The sequence below is a fragment of the Protopterus annectens genome, chromosome 8.part0, assembly GCF_019279795.1.
Source record: "Protopterus annectens isolate FY-2018-M chromosome 8.part0, PAN1.0, whole genome shotgun sequence".
Taxonomy (NCBI): Eukaryota; Metazoa; Chordata; order Ceratodontiformes; family Protopteridae; genus Protopterus; species Protopterus annectens.
The window spans coordinates 1,497,583,265-1,497,595,764 of record NC_056741.1 but is presented as its reverse complement, the minus strand read 5'-3'; the positions used below and the strand labels follow the sequence as shown (position 1 = coordinate 1,497,595,764).

The window sequence follows — 12,500 nt, the reverse complement described above, 5'->3', positions numbered from 1 at the left end:
CTTGAAAGCACAGAATAGACTTAGTATTGTAGCCCTTTTTTGTTTTAAAGCTAAGGGAAAGTATTGAGAACTGTGAATGTACTTCATTCTTTGGCTAAATCTATGTTTGAAATTTTATTGAATGTCTGTTCTGATGGAACGTTTTTTTCTGATGGAACGTTTTTTTTTTTAAACACCTATATTGAATTATCACTTGTGACATGGTTACATTTATATTAAAAGTAATGAAACTGTATTAAGTTAAAATTAACCAACATTATGCTTCACGTGTATTGCTATATATTATATAACCTAAGCGACATTACATAACTTATTCCGTTCCTGTCCCCCCTTTATAAAACATCACTTGTGACATAAGCAATCGTACGTTTAAGTAAAAACTGACTACACCGACACAATCCTAGTTGCAAGCATTTTACATCAAAAACCATACTGACACACTCCCAGTTGCAAATACATTGCTTATCTACCCAGTCATTTTCAGTCAAACATTACATAGCTCATTTAAGTCCTGCCTTTTTTAAACCCCATTCCTCCCCTGTATGTATTGTTCCCACAATTCCTATATTTTCCTATGTAGTTTGCGCCAACCCTTTTCTAAAGATCCCACTTTATTTGTTTTATCTCTGTTACTATATTCACTACTTCTAGTTCAGTTGATTTAGACTTTGATTTCCATTTTCTAGTAATTGCTTCTTTTGACAGCCAGCATAATTAGAGACGGCGAGATCTTACCATGTCTAGGGAGTTCTGATTCTGTATCTCAAAGTGTTGTGGTGGAACTTTAGTAGATTTATGTGCAACTCTGAGTAGCCACAGACATGCTTTAGTCCAACTCCAAAAGCCATAGTAGCTGAAGTTCCTTAAACAAATGAAGGGCATGCATTCTGTGATGTTCGTGTTTCACTGTTGCAGTCTTTACTCTTGGGTTATCCTGCTGGCAGGCTACCCGCAGTCGGCCTGAATTCCAAAGTCTTGGTCCGGTGTCTGTTGCTGTCACCTCTTCCCTGACGTCAGTACGCCAGGGGTATAAAAGATGCAGCCGATGCCATTTTCTTCAGTCTTTCTTGCCGCGCGGTGCCCAAAGCAAAAGCAGTTTGCAAGTGCCGGTCGGCCGACTCCTGAGGTTATAAATATCGAATTTCAGATCCGAAGTCTTCATTAAAGCTAAGTACCCCATTGGGGAAACTTTTTTTTCTTGGTCCAGTCCGATGTCAGAAAAAGTTAACAATTGTATTTCTTGTGGGAAGCAAATACCTCATAAGGATTTTCATTCTTACTGTATTCCTTGCCTAGTCCCTGATCACGCCGTTGCTAGCTGTCTGTTTTGTGCTAGATTTAACCAATGCACTATTAAGCGTCTGTACGATTTTGCCTTTCATTACTTTGGCCGAAGGTTTAATAATATAATATAATGCCATCGGAAAACCGATGACTGGAGTTTATAAAAAGCGCAAGGAAAAGGACAGGCATCCGAGGTCTAAAACCGACTAGACCCCCACTAGGCCAGTCGCCGGTTCTCAGTGAGGCACTTTCGCAGCCCCTGACGCCCACTACCTCAAAGCCACAGGCCACGTCAGACTCCCACATGGAGCCGACTAGGCCTCTGGATACTCAAGGTATTGGACTCTCTGAAACTATTCCCTCAGATGGGTCCGGAGCCGCTGAGCAGACATCGGTTTCTGAGGGTGTTTTCAGACCTACACAATTATATGTCAAGCCAACCTCAGCTGCAAAGACAGACTAAAACAGCTCTAAAGACAAAAGAAACAAGTACAGCATTCTCCTGGACAGACTTCCATGCCTAAGAAACAGATGTTTAAAATGGCCGAAGACCTACGTACTTTGATCAGGGGTTCCCATCCCCCTCCTGATAAGAGGCCTAGGCAAGAGACAGAATAAGACTCTTCTGATCAGGTTTCAATTTCCTCTGACTCCTCTTATGAACAGGGATACTCTTTTCCTCCTTATGAGGATTCTGATGCTGAAGAATCTATTCCTTCAGCCTCTCCTCCTGAGGATTATTCTTTTGGGGAAACCCTGCATACCATGAGGGAGCATTTTCACTGGAAGAGCCAAGATTACTCAGAATCTAAGAAAAGGCTCAGATACTTTCTTTTACTACCTCAGCACAGACCTCTTGCTATTCCACTGTTCTAGACATTGTAGATGTATTTTCAGAGTCCGGCCTGTCTCCTGACTCTTTACCCCCTGCACCTGCTAAGCCAGACAGATGCTACAGGGTTCCAGACTCTCATAAATTTCTATATAAAAACCCTGCTGCTGACCCAGAAACTATATCTCAGGGTCCCAAAGGGGTCAAGGCTTCCACTGCAAAAATCCCTGTTTCCTCTGATAGGGATTCTAGGGCACTGGACAGATGTGGGGAGAAAAAGTTTACACTTCTGCTACCTTGGCTGTAAGGGCTTTAAATGGTCAGTTTCATATGCTTAAATATCAGCAATACTTAATGTCACTGCTTAAACAGAAAATGTTGACAAATTCTGAATGTTCTGATAACAAGGAAATGCAGGATTTATTGCATGCAGCTGAACACGTGGGAAAGCGTACTTTACAATGTGGTTTTGATTCACTGGAGGCCTCTTGCAGGGCCGCTGTTATGGGTTCTGTCATTTAGAAGGCATGCTTGGTTAAAGGAACAAAATCTGCCTGATCATGTTAAAGCAAAATTATTGGATGCTCCATTACAGCATAAGAAGAGGTGTTGAAGAAAATGTAGGATAAAGCGAAATCCAGACAGTTAAGGATTTCATACAGGTACAGCCACCCAGATTTAGCAGGAACAGGTCTACAAAGAGTTGGTCCTTTCCAGTGTCAGACAGGCCACAAAGAGGCAGATACAGATGCCCCAGAGGCAGATCCCAGCCCCAGGGCTCATACAGGCCTAAGCAGTGGGGTGCTTTTACCTCCAAAGGCGGAGAAGACAAATCATAACCATACAGGAAACGGTCCCAAGACTTTCCTCTGCCAGAACCAAACACTTATCTTTTGGCAGCCCCCTTAGGGGGAAAACTAGCACTTTTTTTCACCAAATTGGCACATGATTACCCAGGACAAATGGCTCTTGAAGATAGTGTCTCAGGGCTTTAGGTTCCACTTTCACACCCTGCCAAGGGCAAAAGATATGCCAGACCTGCCACACAATCATAAACACATTTCTGGACGTTCCAAAATTCAAAATGTTGACTTTGCAGCAGCTACTGCCCATGCTGGGCAAGAAGGCTTGTCTCGTAACTTTGGGCCTAAAAAAGGCATACCTGCATGTCCCAGTCAGACAGTCTTGCAGAAGATACCTCAGATTCATAGCTGGCTCGATGCACTACCAGTTCTTTGCACTGCCCTTTATCTGATCTACTGCGCCCAGGGTCTTCACAAATTGCCTGGCACCAGTAATTGCGTTTTGCAGACAAAGAGGAATTCAAATATATCCCTACTTGGACGACTGCCTTATTCAAGCAGAGGCCAAAGACATTCTACTAAAGCATCTGGCGTTTGTAAAAAGATTACTAATTTGCCTAGGGTACACAGTAAACGAAAAGAAATCAAAACTAGTACCCTCTCAAGAGATAACATTCCTGGGTGCAAGCTTAAATACAACTGCCCAGATGGATTATCTCACGCCAGACAAACCAAGGCAACTGACTTCTTACTTCAAAAACATGGCAACAAAGACCCAGTTATCTGCAAGAAATTCTGCAGGCTAATTCCATATGCAAGACTGCATATGAGGAAACTACAATGGTACCTAAAAAGTGTTGGACTCAACATTGCCACAGCCTGGAATCATTAATTTAACTCATTCCTTGCCTGCAACAGGAGTTTCGATGGTGGGCACAGGCCTGTCACCGCAACAAGGGACAGCCATTCACTTTACCCACAGCCAGGCAAACACTAACAGATGCATCAGATTATGCCTGGGGGGCCCACATGGCAGGAAAATGTATTCAGGGCACATGACCCCCAAGCCAAAGGCATCTTCACATCAATCAAAAAGAGATGCTAGCTGTACAAAATGCCCTGACCGCCTTCAAGTTATGGATGTCATTTTGGAGGCCAGGAGGCCCAGCACCAGAAAATCTTTTGCAGAAAAATGGAAGAGATTCTGTGCTTGGAACCAGGCGCAAGGAATTGACACGCTTGTTCCAAATATTCCTCAGATTTTACAATATCTAACTAAGATGCTGGACAAAGGCCTATCCTTGTCATCAGTTAAGATCCATGCCTCTGCCATTTCAGCTCATTACAGTACAGACCCACCTATTTTTTTCATACCCATTGCTTAGGCAGTTCCTCAGGGGGGCCAAAAACATAAGACCTCCAAGGAGAGCACCAATACCTGCATGGGACCTCAATTTTGTCTTGGAAAAACTCACACTGCCTCCTTTTGAGCCAAGTCAATACAGCTGAGATAAAATTCTTATCATGGAAAACAGCTCTGCTCCTAGCAATAACTTCAGCAAGAAGAGAGTTACAGGCATTAATGGCTGTAGAACCTTTTATCTTCCATCCGGACAGGGTTTCTCCAAGGACAAACCCAACATTTATGCCTAAGGTAGTATCCACTGTGGCTCTTAACCAAACCATTCATTTGCCTACTTTTTACCCAAACCCGCAGAATAAAGGGGAGAGACTTCTGCATTCTTTGGACATACACAGACCGCTACGCTTCTACTTGGACAAAACTAAAGCTTTCAGAAAGACTGAACAGCTTTTAGTGGCATATGCTGCAGGATCACAAGGAAAGGCCATCTCAAAGCAGACTATTTCAAAATGGATAGGACACTGCATTCGTTTCTGCTATTCACAACATGGTAAATCAGTGCCTAAGGGCATTAGACCACATTCTACCAGGGCAGCAGCCACCTCAGCAGCCTTCCTCGGAGTACCAACCAAGGATATTTTGGAGGCTGCAACTTGGACTTCAGTGCACACTCTTACTAAGCACTACCACTTGCCTCTTTACTCTAAATCCAGAGCAGGCTTTGCCACTGCAGTCTTGCAGGGCCTTATAGCCACTCCTAATTCTATTTAGACCTAGCCGCCCAACCTCAGCTTTGGGATTCAACCCAAGTGTAATGACTGCAACAGTGAAACACGATGAACATAGTACAGTTGTGTACCTACCATAAATGTAGATGTTCGAGTGTATTCACTGTTGCAACCCAGGTTACCCACCCACCATCCCCCTTTCTTTGCTGGGACTTATTTGTATTTCTCTGGCCTATACAACCTATGTGGTGTATTTGCTTGTAGATGAAGGTATTGTTTATTTTGGTGCATGCTTTTATTAGCTTTGGTTTTTTTAGCCTACCCTTTTGGGGGCACCTGACATCTGGGGCAAGAAACTAAAGAAAATGGCATCGGCTGCATCTTTTATACCCCTGGCGCACTGACGTCAGGGAAGAGGCGACAGCAACAGACGCCGGACCAAGACTTTGGAATTCAGGCTGACTGCAGGTAGCCTGTTAGCAGGATAACCCAAGTGTAATGACTGCAACAGTGAATACACTCTAACATCTACATTTATGATAGGTACACAACTGTACTTTTTCTTCCCTAATCATTCCAGCAAGTTGGAGTATATGCTGCACAAACTTGATATTCACAGACAGCTCAGATTTTATTTGGATAGAATAAAAGATTTCGGGAAATCAGACCAGCTTTTTGTTTCATTCTCTGAATCTATGAAAGGTAGACCGGTGGCTAAAACAACTCTGTCTAAATGGTTATCTGATTGATCACCTTTGTCTATTCAGCTTCTAATATGTCTTTGCAACACAAGATTAAAGATCGCTCAACCAGAGCAGTTTCTGCATCCTCTGCGTTTTCAGCCAAACTGCCCCTTAATAACATTTGTGCAGCAGCCACTTGGTCAAAACCTCATACCTTTATCATTCATTACAAAGTTGATAAGGCCTCCAGGGACAGGGCTTCCTTTGGGTCCACAGTCCTAAAAAATGTACTACCATGAGCCACCCGAGATTGATGGTGCTTGGGACGCTACCCATCAGTCAGGAATGAGCGGCGAGATTGAACGACGTCACGTTAAGAAGTTATGTACTCGCCATAACATTCCATGTGAGTTCATCTCGCCTTCATTCTTGAGTCCCTCCCTCCTGCCCCTTCCTGGCTGATAGCTGATTTAGATGTTGGTCTCATCCTGGTTGCTCAAATCTTCCCTTCCTTAGGGAGATAGCTATTTTATTTGGTTATAGTACACACAGCAAACAAGATCGGAGGTAATTCACAGTGCATCATGGGATAGGGGCTTGGCCTCGAGCTATTGGAAGACCTCGAACTTTGCATGCGGCTGTACTGGAGCCGATGGATCCGCTCCAAACCAGTCGGTCAAGAATGAAGGCGAGATGAATAACTCACATGGAATGTTTATGGTGAGTACTTAACTTCTTCTCTTCCATGCTGACAGGGTTTCCCTCAGGACTAACGTGTCCTTTCTGCCAAAGGTGTGGTGTCCAGTGTGGCCCTAAACCAATCCATCCATTTGTCAACCTTCTTCCCTAACCCTCAGAATAAAAGGAAAAGGATCCTGCACTCTTTGGACGTGCACAGACAGCTCAGGTTCTACCTTGATAGGACTAAGCCTTTCAGAAAATCTGACCAGCTGCTAGTCAGCTTTGCAACAGGGGCAGAGGACAAGGCCATTTCTAAACAAACAGTTTCCAAATGGATAGCACACTGCATCCATTTCTGCTACAAGCACCATGGAAAATCAATCCCTCAGGGAGTCAGAACACATTCCACTAGGGCTACTAATACCTCTACTGCATTTCTCAAGGGAGTCCCTCCCAGGGACATTCTGGAAGCTGCAACCTGGAGTTCTGTACACACCTTCACAAAGCATTACCACTTGCCTATCTTTTCCAAATCCAGGGCAGGGTTTGCTACAGCAGTCTTACAAGGCCTACTAGCCAGCCCTAACTCTTCTTGACTGCCTCCACCCTCCCTCAGCTTTGGGAATCAACCCAAGTGTAATGACTGGAACAGTGAAACACTAAGAACTTTTGTGTACAATAACCATAAATGTAGATGTGTGAGTGTATTCACTGTTGCAGTCCTGGTTTTCCTCCCTCCAGCCCCCTGTTTTTTCTCTATCTTTCTCTCTCCTCTCTATGGCTATTCCTAATGGTATTGGTATTTACTTTTTTACTGGTGGTGGTTTCCACATCCTATACTAGCTCCATATTTGGGGGCTCCTGACATTTGGGGCAAGAAAAATTGATGTAATGGCGTCTGCTGCCTGTTTTTATACCCTTGACATCCTGATAAAAGCGACAGCATCCGATGCTGAAATACTGAGACTTGGGTTATTTGCCTACAGGTAGCCCTCAGTTGGCCCGAATACTCAAGTGTGATGACTGCGACAGTGAATACAATCGAACATCTACATTTATGCTAAGTGTACACAACTGTACGTTTGGCTTCATCATTACCACACACTGGATTTCAGAGCACCTGTCCTTCCTTGTCTGAAGTAGGAATTCAAGTGGTGGATTCAGCAACTTGCCTTCAAGCCAGGCCTGCTTTTTCAGACTTTGGTTACTTCTCAAAAGCTGTTCAGACTCTTCACAGACTAGTGGGAGTCTTTCTGTGGTCACTTGAAAGTTCAAGTCTTTGGCCCCCCTTCAGAAGTCACACCATATCAAGATCAAAGAGATGAGAACCCTGATTCTGACCTTTAGACTTTTCATCCCATGCTGTCTCTAGGCCCTGTGAAGGTTTGCACAGAACACTAAAGTGATATATGTCAACAAGTGGGGGAACAAAACTTTGCTTTCTCTGCAAGCTGGCTCTTCAGGCCTGGGATCTGGCTGTCGATTGTCAGTTCACTCTTCAGGCAGTGTATATTCCTTCTGAGCACAATCTAGTGGCAGATGCTTTGAGCAGGTCCAAAACACAGGCTCATTAATGGATGGTTAACAGACACGTGTTTTGGACATAGTCCATCAGTGGGGTATTCCTTGGGTAGATTTGTTTGCTTTCCCTCCGAACAGGTAGCTTCTTATTTTCTGTTGGAGTGCCATGACATCTGGTGTGGAAGATAAATGTCCTTTTCCTTGGAATGGGATGGTTCTCTATGCCGTCCCTCCCCTTTCCCTATTTATAAGAGTCCAGCAGAAGATTCAGCTGGTTTCTCCAAAAATCTTGCTAGTGACTTCTCCAAAAATCTTGCTAGTGACTCTTCTCGGCCAAGATGACGGTTTCCCCCTCTTAATGCATCTGGCCAGGGCAATCACTACAAGTTCCCAAGTCGGTTAGACTTCCTCACACCAGACAAGAGGTCACTCATTCATCCTCACTTGTCCATTCTTCATCTGGTACTGTAGTTAACAGGGTTTTGATCCTTTTTAGACTCCTCTTTTCTGAGGACATGCTCGGGGTTTTACAAGAGGCAAGCAAACCAGCAACCAGAAAGTCATGTACATCCAAATCTAACAGATTTTATGTATGGTACCATGCTTATAACCAGGACTCTTTCAGTGGGGGTCCCTTTGGTTCTCTCCTGTTTGTATGAGTTGCTCCAGTCTAGCTTGGCTTAGTCTTCTGTGAAGACCCATTTGTCTGCTATTTCTACCAGTCTGCCTTTGAAGCCTTTTTTTGTCTTATTGAGTTGTCTTCAATTTTTTAATGCATTCTGCATCTTAGGCCCCCAAGGATGCTTATTACTCCTCCATGGGACCTTTAATTTTGTTTTATAAAAATTGGCCCAGGCTCCTTTTAAGTCTGCAGGTTCAGTTTATGTGCGACATTGTACCTGAAAGACTGTCTTGTTGCTTTCTCTTACTTCTGCTCTGAGGGATGTTCTTCATGTTTTACTGTTGCAGCCATTACATTTGGGGTAATCTGCTGGCAGGTTGCACTGTCGGCCTAAATAAAGTCGTGGGTCCTGCGTTGGTTGCTGTCTCCTTCTCTTCTATGACGTCAAGTCGTCCGATATAAAACATGCAGCCAACGCCATTTTATTCAGTCTTTCATGCCGTGCGGTGCCTGAAGCAGAAGCAGTTCGCAAGTGCCGGTTGGCCGACTCCTGAAATTTTTGTATTCGAGTTTCAGATCCGAAGTCTTCAACTAAAGTGAAGTACTCCATTGGGGAAACTTTTTCTTGCTCCTTTCCGATGTCCGTAAAAGTTAATTGCATTACTTGTGTGAAGCAAATACCTCATAAGGATTTTCATTTGTACTGTATTCCTTACCTAGGCCCAGATCATAACGTGCCTTGCTGTCGGTTTTGCGCTAGATTTAACCAACACACTATTAAGCGTCGGTATATTTTTGCTTCTAAATATTTTGGATCCAAATTTAATTACCCTGAAATGTCGTCGGTTAGCAATCAGAGTACCGGAGTTCACAAAAAACGCAAAGAAAAAGACAGAGACAGACCGTAGAGGTCCAAAACCGATGATGAAACTTATCCTAAGCCAGTCGCCGGTACTCAAGTGAGGTGCTTTCACAGCCCCTGATAACCACTACTTTTGAGTTGCAGGCCTCTACTGAGACCCATGCGGAGTCCAGTATGCCGTGAGATTCTCAGGGTATTTGACCCGTGGATGTCTCTCCCTTGGATGGGTCTGGAGCCGCTGAGCAGGCACCGGTTTCTGAGGGTGTTTTTAGGCCTCAACATTTTTATATAAAACCGACGCCAGCCTCAAAAACAAGATCAAAATCATCTATGTCTAAAAAAACTGACGCATGAGCCATGTGCCAAGAGCCCTATGCCTAAAAAACAGATTATCAAAATGGCTGAGGATTTAGTTACCTTGATCAGGGGTTACCACCCCCCCCCCCCCGCTAAGAGGCCTAGGCAAGGCACTGATTATGAATCTTCAGATCCGGTTTCCATTTCTACTGATTTCTCTTCTGATCAGGAATTTTCTATTCCTCCCTATGAGGATTCTGATGCAGAAGAATCCATCCCATCTGCATCTCCTCCTGAGGATTATTCTTTTGGAGAAACCTTGCATACTTTAAGGGAACATTTTCACTGGGAGAGTTAGGATTTCTCTGAATCCAAAAAGAAGCTTGGAGATTTCCTTCTTCCTCAGCATAGGCCTTTGGCAGTACCTCCTGTATTAGACATTGATGTGTTTTCGGAGTCAAGCATGGCTCCTGATTCCCTACCTCCGGCTCCTAGTAAGCCAGTTAGATATTACAGGGTTCCTGACTCCCACAAATTTCTATTCAGAAATCCTGCTGCTGATCCTGTGACACACTCACAGGGTCCCAAAGGTGTAAAGGCCTCTACAGCCAAAAATCCTACCCTCTCTGATAAAGATTCCAAAGTGCTGGATAGATGGGGAAAGAAGGTTTATACGTCTGCAACCTTGGCAGTTAGGGCCTTAAACTGCCAGTTTCATATGCTTAAATATCAGCTGCATGTTATGGGCTTATTGAAACAAAAAATAATGTTGATTTCTGACGGTGTTGAAAATTAAAGAATTACAGGAATTATTGCATTCAGCAGAAAGCATACTTTACAATGTGGTTTTGATTCCTTGGAGGCCTCTTGCAGGGCCGCAGTTACTGGATCTGTGATTAGAAGGCATACCTGGCTCAAGGAGCAAAATCTGCCTGATCATGTTAAAGCTAAATTGTTGGATGCCCCCTTGCAGCATGATACTCTGGTAATAAGGCAGAAGAGGTTTTAAAGAAAATGGAAGACAAAGCTAAATCTATGCAAACTGTAAAAGATTTCTTACAAGTGCAGCCACCCAGGTTCAGTAGGCACTGGCCTACTAAAAATTGGTCTTTTCCTGTGTCCTAACAGAGCCTCTCACGGCAAATCCAGGTGCTCAAAAGGCTCTATATACCAATCACGGGGTTCTTACAGGTCAAAGCAATGGGGTGCTTCCACCTCCAAATCCGGAGGAAACAAATCACAACCCTACAGTAAACATTCTCAATGACTTCCCTCTGCCTTCACCAAGCACTTACCTTTTGGCAGCCGCCTTGGGGGGGAAATTAGCACTTCATGCTCAAAATTAGCAGTTACAAGTGGGTATTAAACAATGGTATCCCAGGTGTGCCGATTTCATTTCCATACTTTGCCAATTCCAAACGGTTGGCCAGATCTGCCACAGAATCAATGGGCAAAGGCCCAGAAACAAGTTATGTCCCTCATGAATATGGGGGCTATTTAACCAGTACCAGAGAAGGAAAAAGGACAAGGTTTTCATTCAAGACTTTTCCTGGTACCCAGAAAAGACCATGCCTGGCATCCAATCCTGGACTTACCGAATTTGAACACATTCCTGGCCATTCCAAAATTCAAAATGCTGACTTTACAACAGCTACTGCCTATGCTGGGCAGGAACGCTTGGATGTTAAGTTGTTTATCTCGCCTTCATTCTTGCTGGTTGGGTTTGGAACTGATCCTCGGCTCCGACTTGGCCATCTTCAAAAGCTCGACAGCTGCTTACTGGCTCAATGCTTGTCTTTGATGATAAATGGAGATTCTGTGCTTGGAACCAAGCACAAGGAACAGACACAGCAAAACCAAATATCCTTCAGATTTTACAATACTTGACTGAGATGCTTGACAAGGACCTATCCTTCTCTTCAATAAAAATCCATCTCTCTGTCATCTCGGCTCATTACAACACAGAGCCTCCCCTCTTTTCTCATCCTCTGCTTAAACAGTATCTTAGAGGGGCCAAAAATTTAAGGCCTCCCAGAAGATCACCAACTCCTGCATGGGACCTAAATTTTGTGCTGGAAAAACTCACCCTGCCTCTTTTTGAACCAGCAGCTACTGCAGATATAAAGGTTTAATCGTGGAAAACCGCTTTCCTTTTGGCAATCACTTCAGCAAGAAGGCTTTCAGAACTACAGGCTCTCATGGCTGTGGAGCCTTTTATTACATTTTACCCGGACAGGATGTCCCTCAGGACCAATCCTTCCTTTATGCCTAAGTTGGCATCCAGCGTGGCTCTTAACCAAAACTATTCACCTGCCAACATTTTACCCAAATCCGCAGAACAAGGGGAAGCGGATTCTGCATTCATTGGACGTACACAGGCAACTAAGATTCTACCTAAACAGGACCAAATCTCTAAAAGTCTGAGCAACTACTGGTGGCATTTGCTTTAGGATCCGAGGGGAAGGCTATATCAAAGCAGACTGTTTCTAAGTGGATAAGTCACTGCATTCATTTCTGCTACTTGCATCATGGTAAACATGTACCCAAGGGAATCTGGTCACATTCCACCAGAGCTGCCTCTACCTCAGCAGCCTTTCTCAGGAGTTCCAACCAAAAACATTCTAGAAGCTGCTACTTGGAGCTCAGTTCATACTTTCACAAAGCATTATCATTTGCCTCTCTTCTCTAAATCCAGGGCAGACTTTGCCACTGCAGTTCTGCAGGGCCTTATAGCTGCTCCTAATACTATTTAGCTCCATCCTCCCTTCCAGAGCTTTGGGATACTACCCAAATGTAATGAATGCAGCAGTGAAACACGAACATA

General features: G+C 44.0%; 1 protein-coding gene across 3 annotated transcripts in view; it reads left to right on the top strand.

Annotated features, from left to right (window-relative positions):
• Positions 1-12,500, top strand: part of APLP2 (amyloid beta precursor like protein 2) — a 1,432,335-nt gene that overhangs the window by 88,087 nt on the left and 1,331,748 nt on the right. The window lies entirely within an intron of this gene.